We start from the raw sequence: 12,374 nt of genomic DNA, 5'->3' as shown, positions 1-12,374 counted from the left end.
AAATATTTACTCTTTATTCATAACTGTGTTTTCACGGTGCACACTGAAACCTGTGGCCACATCTTTAGATCACAAGATCTGGGAACTCAAACCCAACCTAGAATGAAATGTTTCCTTTGATCATTAACTTGTCCCGAGTCTGTTTTTCTCTCTTGTACAGTTACATTCTTGTAATGCATGAAAACCCATTGTCCTTCTTTTCTAACATTTGCAGCCCCCACTATTCTGCAAGGAAAGGCACATTCTATTTTTAATTCTAACTTTATTATAACTTTCTGGCAAAATAACTTAAAACCATTTCCTTAAACTTTCTATCAACTGCCCTAACTTCCCAAAACTATTTAAATCGAATCAGGAATTCTGTGAAATTATTAGTTCATCCGAATAATATTATTTTATAAAAGTTCATTTTCATATTGATCTGCAGGAAATTCCCCCAAAAGAGTATGCTGCGTCGGGGTTGGGGATTTAGCTCAGTGGTAGAGCACTTGCGGCCTAGCAAGCGCAAGGCCCTGGGTTCGGTCCTCAGCTCAAAAAAAAAAAAAAAAAAAAAAAAAAGAGTGTGCTTCATCTCCCAGGAGACAATCACATCAGATTAAAGGCAGTGAGAGTCTCCCCACACCCAATCGCACCATGCTAGATGTATGAGGAATACAGCAATGAGAAACATGAGAAGGCAGAGCAGCAGCAAGAAGCAATCTAGAGACGAACCCCTGAGGCTGTGCCTCTCTGAGGTACATCCATCACAGCTGTGCAAATGGTGGTGGGCTGTCTCCAGGAAGCTAACTTGCCCACTGCGGTTCCTCCTGCATGGTGTCTGCCACTGTCTCAGAGAAAGGACTTTAGAAAAATAACAAGGATCCGTGTGATCCTTTGGATTCATTTGGATACATTCTTGTCCTAACTTTCTTCTGTTTTCATTTACAGAGTGTGTGTGTATATATTACTTGATGTATATGAAATATATTAATGCACCAAGTAATCAAATAAAATATGTTCACATGATTCAAACTGTAACGTGGTAAGCTTGGATAAAGTACTTGACAAAGTGGGATAACCAAGGTTAGCAACTGAGTCTCAGAGCTCAGAGAGAGGATGGTGACTGTCTTCCAAAGAAGGAGATGATACAATGTCACTTCTCATATAGGAGGTAGGTATGCTAACCATGTAGCTACTTAAGAAAGTCTACTTAAAGAAAAGACAAAATAACATTAGAAGCTATGCTGGAAGGGACTGGAGAGAGAACACAGTGGTTAAGACCCCTTGCTTCTCTTGTAGAGGATCTGAATTCTCTTCCTAGAACCCACATGGCAGCTCATATCCATTTATGACTCCAGTTTCCAGGGGATCTAATGACCTCTTCTGGCCTCCAAGGGCACCAGGCACATACACGATGCACATACATACATACATACATACATACATACATACATACATACATACATACAGGTAAATACTCAGACACCTAAAAATAAAGAAAATGTAAAAAAATTTCTATTCCCATATCTAATAGGCCTTTTTCTAGTTTCCTAACTTTTCCCTATGCACTCACACACAAATGCACACATGTAACCATTGAAAACATGAGAGAAAACATGGGGTTTGTCATTTGAAGGCTAGTTACCTATTAATGTGTTTCCTAGTTCCATCCATTTTCATGCAATTTCATTTCAGCTTTTCTTTATTGCTTAATGAAATTCCAGTCTCTGTGTGTGTGTGCACATGCATGTGCATGTGTGCTTGTGTGTTTACGTGCATATTTGTGTGCATGCATGTGTGTGTATGTATATGTGAATGTGTGTATGTGTGCATTGTTTTGCTTGTTTGTGTGTGCGTATATGTATGTGTGTATGTATATGTAAATGCTTGTGTGTGTGCATTTGTGCTTGTGTGTGCATGTTTGTGTGTGTTTGTGCTTGTGTTTGTGTGTTTATGCACATGTGCATGTATGTGTGTGTATGCACACCCTGTTTTCATTATCCATCCATCAGCGGATGGGCAGCTAGGCTACCTCTAGCCCCCTGTTATTGTGAAAAGAGCACAGATAAGCAGGTTGGGTGCATGTCTCTACGGCAGTTAGGATCAGTTTCGCTGTCCTGAGACCCTGGGGCGGAAGTGCCTCTTGTTCTCAGTCAAAGGTGTAAGGCATCCCTGCCTTAAACAAATTGGCCAGCTCCGCTTCTCCAACAGCTTGTGCACATTTTGGGTCTCAGAGTCATGCTTTGGTAATTCTCAAATAGTCCTAGCCTTTTCACTCTTATTGTGTCTGTTGTGGTGACCTTTGATGACTGACCTTTTGCTGCTGCTGTTTTAATTGTTGCTATGGACTGTGCCCAGAAGAGATAACATGCTGAGCCAATGAATGTTCATCCCCTGACCTCTGCATCCACACACGATTGTTACTCCCACCCTCTCTCCCTTCCAGCTTCCCTACTCACTAAGACAACACTGAACTCAGGCCAGTATTAACTCTACATGGCCTCTGAATGTTCAACTCCAAGAAAGGGCTGAAAACTATGTCAGGCCAAATGTAGGCTTCTGGCCTGAGTATGCTAACTTGCATGACAGAAATTAGATTACAAATAGATCCACCTCTTCAGTGAGCAAGAAACAGAAGACAGGAAAGCCTCACTGTTGAGACAGAGAAATTTAATGGTTTGGAAAAAAAGATCAAACGACCACAACAGTCCCTGAGCCAAGGTCTAATCCAGAGCCAGGGCCTAATTGCATCCATTCTGGGGGCGAGAAGCTCGCAGAGGTTGAACTATGTGGCTTGAAGAAAGAAACCACCACCATAGAGAAAGGAGGAACGAGGTGATGCCACAGGTATAAGGGACCCAGAAGCAGTAGCTCTGATCACTGATTATAGCCACCATAGTAGGCAAGAGGGTCCTGACGGAGGGGAAGTGACTTCCACTGGAGGAAGTCATCAAGCACGGTCACACTTTGCCTTAGGGTTTCCGTTGTTGTGAAGAGACACCACGACCAAGGCAACTCTTACAAAGACAAATATTTAATTGGGGCTGGCTTACAGGTTCAGAGACTCAGTCCATTATCCCCTAGGCAGGTGTGGCACAGGAGGAGCTGAGAATTCTGCATCTCGATCTGACTGTAACCAGGAGAAAAATGGACTCTTCCAGGCTGGGTGGAGCTTCAAAGTCCACCTTCCAACAAGGCCACACCTCCTAACAGTTCCAGTCCCTGTGGGCCACTGCATACATCATAGACTGACAGACAAGGGGATAATGTGGCTGGTTCCAATTGGAGCTCTTCCTTTTCCTGTTGCTGTGGTAAAAATACTCTGACAAAACCAACCTAAGGGAGAAGGGGAGTATTTTACCTTGCAGTTCACAGTGTAGCCCATTAAGGTGGGGAAATCAAGGCAGCAGGAGTCTGAAGCTATCCCACCTAATTTGTGACAGAGGGGGCAGAAATGTGCCTTGGGGGAAAGATGGCCTGTCCAACAAATGGTGCTGACAAAACTGGACTTTGCCTGCAGGAGAATGAACTTAGATTTTTTTTTTTACTTTTCACAAAAATCAGTTCAAAATAGATTAAAGATCTTAACTTAAAACTTGAAACACAGGCTGGAGAGATGGCTCAGAGGTTAAGAGCAGTGACTGCTCTTCCAGAGGTCTTGAGTTCAAATCCCAGCAACCACATGGTGGCTCACAACCATCTGTAATGGGATGGGATGCCTTCTATTGTGTCTGAAACAGCTACAGTGTACTTATATACATTAAATAAATAAATCTTTTAAAAAAAACTCGAAACACTTAAACTTTTAGTAGAAAGCACAAGAAACTTCAAAATGTCGTGGTAAGCAAGAACGTTTCATTTACTTACTTACTTACTTTACTTACTTACTTACTTACTTGTTTGTGGTTTTGAGACAAGGTTTCTTCTCTATGTAGCCCTGGCTGTCCTGGAATTCAATCTTGTAGACTAGGCTGGCCTTGAACTCAGAGATTGACCTGTCTCTGCTCCAGGGTGCTGTGCTTAAAGGTCAGAGCCACCACACCCAGCTTGGTAAGAACTTTTTAAATAGGAAGTAACTCAAATATCAACAGATACATGATGATAAAATGTATCTACATAGAAAAGGACACAACAGCAGAGTTAACAGACCGACAGTCCAGAGAGTGGGAGAAAATCTTAACCAGTTCTGCTTCAGACAGTGACTAAAGTGTAGGATTTACGGAAAATGCACAAATTAAATGCTAATCAACACATGGACAAATGAACTGAATAGAGGTTTTTGTTTAAAGATTTATTTACTATATATAAGTACACTGTAGCTGTCTTCAGATACACAGGAGGAGGATATCGGATCCCATTACAGATGGTTGTGAGCCACCATGTGGTTGCTGGGAATTGAACTCAGGACCTCTAGAAGAGCAGTCAGTGCTCTTAACCACTGAGCCATCTCTCCAGCCCGAGAGGTTTTTGTTGTTGTTTGTTTGCTTTTGTTTTTTGTTTTTTTAAGAAAGAAAGAAACACAAATGGCCAATAGCTATTTTTAAATAGGGTACCCATGGAGGGGCATTCATTATCCTTAGTGCCCTGGAGAACTCGAGCTAGAAATGTGAGATCCGACCCCGCCCTGGTTAGCATGGCTGTCATCACTACATCTGATGACAAATGTTGAAAAGGACGAGGAAAGAACTGGAACCAACCTAGCTTCCCATCAACAGGTGAATGGGTAATGGGAATTGGCACATATATAAAAATGGGACACTACTCAGTTCTCAAGAAAAATGAAGGTAGAATCTTGGCAGGAAAACAGGTGGTTTGGAATGTATGATATTAAGCAAGATCACGCAACCTCAGAAATAAACCTCATGCTCCCTCTCCTATGTGAAATCTAGCCAATAATATATGTATGTATGTAAACAAATGCGCAGGTGGCTACAGTGTAAAATAGAGGAAGAATGAGAAAGGATAAATGTTAGAAGGTGAGGAAGGGCGGGGTGCAGGGAACAGACACGGTTATGACAGAGGACATAAACGTAATTGTTTTTCCTGTTCTAAATCTATCAAAGATTGTTTTGGTTTGGTTTTAGTGGAGGATAAGAGCGTAAGATGTATTTGGCTCCAAATGCACACGATTTGAGGTGAAGCCCCACATCTGTTCTGCATGCCCTATAGAAGTTCATTGGGCCGTATAGACTTTGGGTCTGGCTAGTTTGGGTATGTGATGTTTTTATGCAAGGCTTTTGATGATAAAGTTTATAAACATACTTTTTAAAAGGCTTATAGGAAATCTCTCCTCTGCCTGTGTTGTAGGTACAGAACAAGCCTTGAGGAGTGCACATCTGTTTCCAATGTGGTTTTCTGAACATTTTAAACCCACCGTTGAAGGGAGGAAAAAAAAAAGACCGCTTTCAAGATATCACTATTGGCAACACACACAGATACTCGGAAGCTCTGTTGGAGACATACAATGAGATTAATGCTGTCTGTGTGAATGTTGATACTGTGAAATGACGGCCGTGGAAGTTACTCAGTGGTAGAGCATGTGTCTGTATGCAGGAGCCCCTGTTTCAGTTCCTAGCACTGTAAGTCAATCAACACACTGAAGGTCCCTGTCTTAGTCAGGTTACTATTGTTCGTTTTGCTCACAGTTCCTCAGGAAAAGCAGTGAGGGAAGACCCTGGAGGCAGGAGCTGATGCAGAGGGCATGGAGGGGTGCTGCTTACTGGCTTGCTCATCATGGCTTGCTCATGCTCTGCTTTCTTATAGCACCCGGGACTATGGGGGTAACACCATCCTTAATGGACTGTGCCTTCACCTATCAATTATTAATTATGAAAATACCCCACAGGCTTGTCTGTAGCCTGATCTTTTGGAGGCATTTTCTTAATTGAGGTTTCATTCTCTCAGATGACTTTAGCTTGTGTCAAGCTGACATGAAACTAGCCAGGGTAGTCACTGTTGCCTTGTTCTAAGAAACTGTTACTCTGAGCATCAGTAGTGACCACCTTGACCATCCAGCAGCGGTCAACACCAAGGCAAAACCCTACACTGGTAAAAAGATTATACGTTGGGTTGGAAGGTAGAGCTTGGAGCATGTGGACGCTTGCCAATTCCATTCCCAAGAACCCTTCCGCAGATAGATCGATGATGGCTCAGATGATAAAAGAGATTTTAAACAGTCTCTCTCCATTATGTGTGTGTGTGTGTGTGTGTGTGTGTGTGTGTGTGTGTGTGTGTCCGTCCATGAATGTGTGCACACGCCTATAGTGTTGGACATCAAGCCAGACTGAAAATCCACAGGAGCTGAAGACTGGTTGAAGGCTGGAAAGAAAAACATTGAAGAGAATGGCGGATGTAGGCATCATCTCTGAGCTGAAAGGGAGAAACAGGCTTGAGGGGGAAACCAGCCCTGGGGTCCTGGGTGAGAGGAACATGAGGGGGTCTGTGCACTGTGTCAGCAGACACATTGATTCCAACTTTCTGAATGTGAGAGTGCCTTTGGCCTTGGGCCCAAACAAAACACTGAACTCATCTATAATATATCAGCGGGCGCAGGGCTCGAGAAGTGCCCCAGGCTGGGCAGTGCAGCTGGAGCAAGACGCTCGCCCTTTTGTCTTTTGTCATTTAGGATAGATGAGCAGGCAGCTGACCTTTCTGAGGTATTGGGCAAATTCCAACGGTGGCGCCATCTGAGACTGAGGTGGTCACTGGGCAAGATCTGAAGACTGGGACTTCACTGGGGACTGAAGGAAGAGAGGAGAAACTAATGCTTAGAAAGGCAGGAAGGGGCTGGGGATTTAGCTCAGTGGTAGAGCGCTTACCTAGGAAGCGCAAGGCCCTGGGTTCGGTCCCCAGCTCCGAAAAAAAGAACCAAAAAAAAAAAAAAAAAAGAAAGGCAGGAAGGGGGACCCAAAGCCCCGATACCTGCTCTAACTAACTACCGCAAAGCGCGCGTGCAGCCTGTATGTAGCTGACTTTGATTCCACAAATAATACCACTGCCTTGGGGAGCAGCAAGATAGCTGACCCGGCAGCAGCTGCATGGAAAATGCTATTTAAAGACTCAGCCTTTGCAGCACAGGACCCTGGGCTCGGTATTTGATTGGAAGGCTGCAACTCCATGGAGAGAACCAGATATGGGGGAGGGAGGGAACATCAGCAGGTGGGTGGCTACAGTGAACCCTGAATGTGCTCGATGAGTTCATTATAATAAAACGATGTCCCTCCTCCACCTCTTTCCGAGTATACTGAGTGTGTTGGTTCGTGGAAAGGGCTTGGGATAATGTGTGGTGTGCAGCCATCAGTGGGTAGAAGCTGTCATCGTTGTCATCGCTGTCTCTGCAGCCACCAACTCATGTAAACATGTCCAGGGACGGGGAGAGGCTCAGCTCTAAGGACGGGGTAGTATAGCTGAGTGGTGAGCTTTCCGCCCACTGGCCTCCTGCACTCTCCTTTGTGTTTCCCTGTAATCTTTCCATTCCTTACAGCGAACACACTCATTATACATAAAAAACAAAAGTTAATATTCAAGGCTGAAGAATGAACAGACTCTGGAGTCTGACCTCCTGGGGGAAGCTCTAATTCTTTGGAGAGCTGTGTGTTTGTAGTCAAATTACTGTCTTTCTTTGAGTCAGTTTCCTCTTTTTAAAAATAAAATTGTTTTAAGTGTGTGTGTGTGTGTGTGTGTGTGTGTGTGTGTGTGTGTGTGTGTGTGTGTGATGTGATGGGGGTTATGTGTCCATGAGCACAGGTGCCCACAGATGCCAGAAGAGGGCATCACATCCCCTGAAGCTGAAGTTACAGGGATGGGGAACCAACCTCAAGTTCTCTGCAAGAGCCATGAATGTTTTATTTTATTTTCTATGCCCGTTGGTGTTTTGCCTGCATGTGTGAGGGTGTCAGACTCTCTGCAACCGGAGTTGCAGACAGTTATGCGCTGCTATGTGGGTGCTGGGAGTTGAACCCAGGTCCCCAGGAAGGGCAGTCAGTGTTCTTACCCACCGCTGAACCATCTCCTCAGCCCCACCAAAAATGCTTTTAACCGGTAAACTATCTTTCCAGCCTCACAATCCCTGAGTGGTTATGACAGTTAAAGGAGATAGTATAGACACTCGTGTGGCACAGTACACGGTATATAAAGAGATACATGACAACTGCTCTAGTGAGCAATGGAATGCTGGTGGCGGCTTTAGTTCCGGTGTCCTCGTCCTTGGTATGGGCTTGACACAGTGGGAATGGCAGCTCTTCATTTTGGCAGCTCGTCTTTCAGTGCTGGGGATCAAGCTCAGGACCACTGGAATAACAGTTGCGTGTTCCAGCACTGACTCGCCCTCCTAAGACTCCACAGTGATGAATTAACTGGAACCATGCCTGGTATTTACATGGGGTAGTGGCCCAAGGACCACATCTTTTAAGGTGGAAAGAGTTGAAAGTCCCCAAGTGTCTTCCCTGTCAAGGCCAAGCTTCTACACATAGGGAAGCACATGCTATTTTTACAAAAGCTGTTGCCACTCTGAGAAAGTGATGCATTGTAGTGGATGGTCCAGACATTGTTTTTTATTCTTCCACGGGGGCAACCAGCCAGAAGCCAGGGGCGGTCTTTTCTGTTACCCTATCCTACCATGGACCCTCCTCTAGCCTTCTGGTGCGGTGCTCTTCTTCCTGAATTGTAGGCGAGTCACTTCCAGAAGATTGTCTCCTTCCCAGTGCTCATCTCTGCCCTAGGCATCTGTAACTCCTATCCAGGGGATCTGATGTCCTCTCTGGCCCCCTCAGGTAACAGGTACCCATATAATGTTGACATATATGCAAACACACACACACACACACACACGAGTACACTGACAATCTGATTTTAAGCAGCCTTCAATCTAAGAGGCACCCATGACTTTCACATTTATTTTGCCTGATGTTGTGGTATAATTAAAAAAGCGCACAACTGGTTCCTGCGAGTTCCTACTCCATGAGGATTCAGGCGCCCTGTTTCTCTGTCAGCCACTTTCACATGCTGTCCCCTTGGTGGGTTGTTACCATGCCTGATACACACATCAAGTTTCACAGGCTGTGCTAGCACAGCCCCCCAGCTGTCCTAGCCCCAAGCATTCTGTAGCCTAAAACGGCTTCCTGTCACGGACTCTGCTCACACTCCCAACAACCCAGTGAAGTCATGACTCAACAAACTATAAACCAACAAACAGATTTATATGTCAAATGCTTAATATACAATACATCCACATAATTAACTTACAACCAGTTGATAAGGATATAAAGTGTCCACCTAGATAAGATATAGTTTGCTCATCTAGATGCACAGAATCCTGTACACATCCATCCCTTAAGAATAGTCATACCAACCTATAAATGTGCAGAGAGAAATCTTAACATCTGCCACCATCTTCTCTCCACTGCCCTCTCTCCTCCTTCTGGTCTCCTCTGCCTCTCTAAAACTTTTCTCCTGCCCATCCTTCCTTCTCCCACAGTGACGGCCTCACCTGCCTTCACCTGAATAAGGACACCAACCTACAGCCTGATACCATATATTCCTTTTAAAATAAGAAGAAAGCTTTAAAAATCCCCCTCTTGAGATTGGGAGGTGTAGCTCAGCAGAAGAGCTACTGACTGCCATTTGCAAGATGTGGGTTTGACCCAGGCACTGAAAAAGAATCCATCCTCTGGTAACCATGGTCACGAAAACTCTGTGTGCATGGTGGCCTCTTTCCTTGTGATTCCTCTTTTTAATCCTTATGTGATACAGAACCTGGTTAAACAGAGGAGCTTAGAAGGTATTCCTATTGCTTGAGATGCAAGTCAACTCCATGTCTATACAGAACAGTGGCCAGTATCCATATTGTTCTTTAAAAACACAGTAATTTAGTGCCTACTTGTGGGAGTCCTATGTGCTGAGCACTGTCATGGGTATTTCCTGAACCTGACAGCCTCACATTGTGGGGCTCCTGCTGTAAGTGGGTATGGGGCTGCTAGATGTGGGGGATTGGTACTCACAGCAGCTGTAGGTGAAGGTCTAGAGGCTATGAACATGATAAATCTGATGCTGAAGGTGACAGTGATCTGCCTGGGTAACAGTGACCAGGTGCCTGCTCACCAGGCAGGGAGGGCCCTATCAAATACTGGTTTGACTGTGGCAAGAAAAGTAGCCAAGTGCTGACAAACCACCGATAGGGGGCATGGAATGCTGATTTATTAGCTTGACACAACCTAGAATCACATGGGGCCCTCTCTTGAGTTAACCAATGTCAGACTACCCACTATCCACTGTGGGTGGCACCAATTCCCAGACAAGGGGTTTTGAACTGTGCCCACAATCCAACTGGGCACAAGCAAGAACATGTATGTATTAATTTCTCTCTGCTCTTGACTGTGGATGTGATGTGACCAGCGGTTTGAAGTCTTTGTCTTGCCTTGAATTCCCCCAAAGTAATAGACTAACCTGCAATTGTAAACTGAAATAAATCTTTTTCCCCTTGGTCCTCCTCCTTCTTCTTGGTCTTATTGTGTAGCTCTGAGTGTCCCGGTGTCGGTGTATATATACCAAGCTAGCCTCAAAATTCAGAGATCTGCCTGCCTTTGCCTTCAAAGTCCCAGGTTTAGAGGGTGAGTCACCAAGCCCGACTCAGTATGCTGCTTTTTGTCAGGGTATTTTATCACAACAGAAATGAAATAGAATAGCTGGCTAGAGTACTCTAATGACCCAGACTGTTCTAATTTATAGTTCGTGGCGCTAGCTTCAAATTAGGTGACAGCGATTCGAGAGGCAGCTCTGATCAATAGGTTGGGTTTTTGTTTTAAAGGTGTTGCATTGAGTCAAGCTGACAGCAGCAGTGCTGGGACGAGATCGAACAGCTGTAATCACATTGGGAGCTTGACATTGCAACCAGAAGCCTGGATCTGGGCATCGGTAGCAGGGACAATTAGGTCTCCATGTGATTCAATGACAACTTTCATGACCAGCGCCGATGGGGCTGATGTTAACTGGATCTGATTCACATCCATTTGACTGTCAGGACGCTGAGGCCCGGGTTCAAAAGCAGCTTGGGGTGCTGTGAGTCAAAATAATGGCAAAAGAAACGCTGTGTACACCCACACCAAGACCAGTCCAGAAGTCAGTCTCGTCCCTGCCCCGCACATGACTGTTATGAAAGAAGGAAAGAAATCTTTGTTGTCTCTTCGCTGCTAACCTCAGAGGTGGCAGGGTAAGGGGTGATCATGCAAAGGAAAGTTCTCCCAAGGTACAGTTGCGAAGGTCAGAGGTCAAGAGCAGTCCAGGCACCAACTAATTCTGGGAGCCTACCATTGGTGGAGAGCCTGCACGTGATGTAGCCACCGCCTTCTCGCGAGACCGTCTCCCAACACGTGACTATGGCGTGCGCACATCCGGGCTACGGCCCTGGGCGTCCCCGGCCCCAAGATGGCTGCCTTTTGGCGTCTCCAGCGCTGTTGAATGGAGAAAGCTTTATTGTTCCCTTCGGGCAGGAGTGTTCGTGTTCTCTATGGCGCTGTCAATAAAGAACGGCAGTTTGAATCGGTACTGAACAGGTAACCATAGAAACGGCGCTGGGACTCCGCGTGGAGACCCCTGTTGCGGCGGAGGCTCCAGAGACTCCCTGAGTGAGGGGCGCCCCGGGACCCCTGCGGGACGCGTGCAACGCACGTAGCCAGCTCCGCTAGGCTCGCGTCGGTCGCAGCCGCCACAACCCGCTGTCCTCCGGACGTGCCCCGGGGACGGCCCTCACTCCGGGCGTAATCTCGGTCGTAGCGTCCCGCGGGAGGACGCGGGACCCTGCCTGGCAACTGCGACCCTTTTTACTCCGCTCCCGGGCTGTGCTGTCCACACCGGCGCCCCGAGGACTCCCTCCCCTCCCTTCTCTCAGCTTTTGTTTACTGCGAGACAAGACCGGTTTATCGGTTTTAAAACAGTTATGGGAAAACAGAAGTCATAGAAAATAAAACTTCAGTTCCCAGAAGTGAAATTGCACGGAGACGCAGCCATGTTCGTTTTTAGTTTTTTTTTTTGTTTGTTCGTTTTGCTTTTTTTTAAGTGTGTTGTCCGGCCGCTTGCCTGCCGCGGGGCGGGGGAGTGCGCGCAGTTGACTGGCTGCTTTTTTGGCTTTGATGGAAAGGCCCATAAAGCCAGAGTCATTTCTCTCAGGCGCTTTACAGACCTGGCCCCAGGCACAAGTAGATTGAGCTACTGTTCAATTGACACAGTACCCTGGCTTCCATGACACGGTCGAGCTAGTAGTTTCTCATTCTTTGCAATGTTATCATCTGCCCAGTGTGTGCAGTTGGCCATCTATTTTATGTTTATACGTAGCTTTGCAGTGTATTTTCTCTTCATAAAACGTGTAATGTGATTGTGCTGTTTTAGGTTGTGCTAGGTTA

General features: G+C 45.7%; 1 protein-coding gene across 12 annotated transcripts in view; it reads left to right on the top strand.

Moving 5' to 3' along the window:
- Window positions 1–9,160: 9,160 nt before the first annotated feature.
- Zbtb40 (zinc finger and BTB domain containing 40) overlaps window positions 9,161–12,374 on the top strand; it is a 69,439-nt gene continuing 66,225 nt past the window's right edge. For 11 of the 12 annotated variants that reach the window (XM_039110414.2, XM_039110417.2, XM_006239232.5 and 8 more), the window contains exon 1: window positions 9,161–11,528. The gene's annotated coding sequence lies outside the window, so the exon portion shown is untranslated. The remainder of the gene's footprint in view (window positions 11,529–12,374) is intronic. The other variant, NM_001191871.1, reaches the window with a different exon arrangement.

The sequence above is a fragment of the Rattus norvegicus genome, chromosome 5 (assembly GCF_036323735.1).
Source record: "Rattus norvegicus strain BN/NHsdMcwi chromosome 5, GRCr8, whole genome shotgun sequence".
In the NCBI taxonomy this organism is placed as follows: domain Eukaryota; kingdom Metazoa; phylum Chordata; class Mammalia; order Rodentia; family Muridae; genus Rattus; species Rattus norvegicus.
This window is presented reverse-complemented; position numbering and strand designations above follow the sequence as displayed.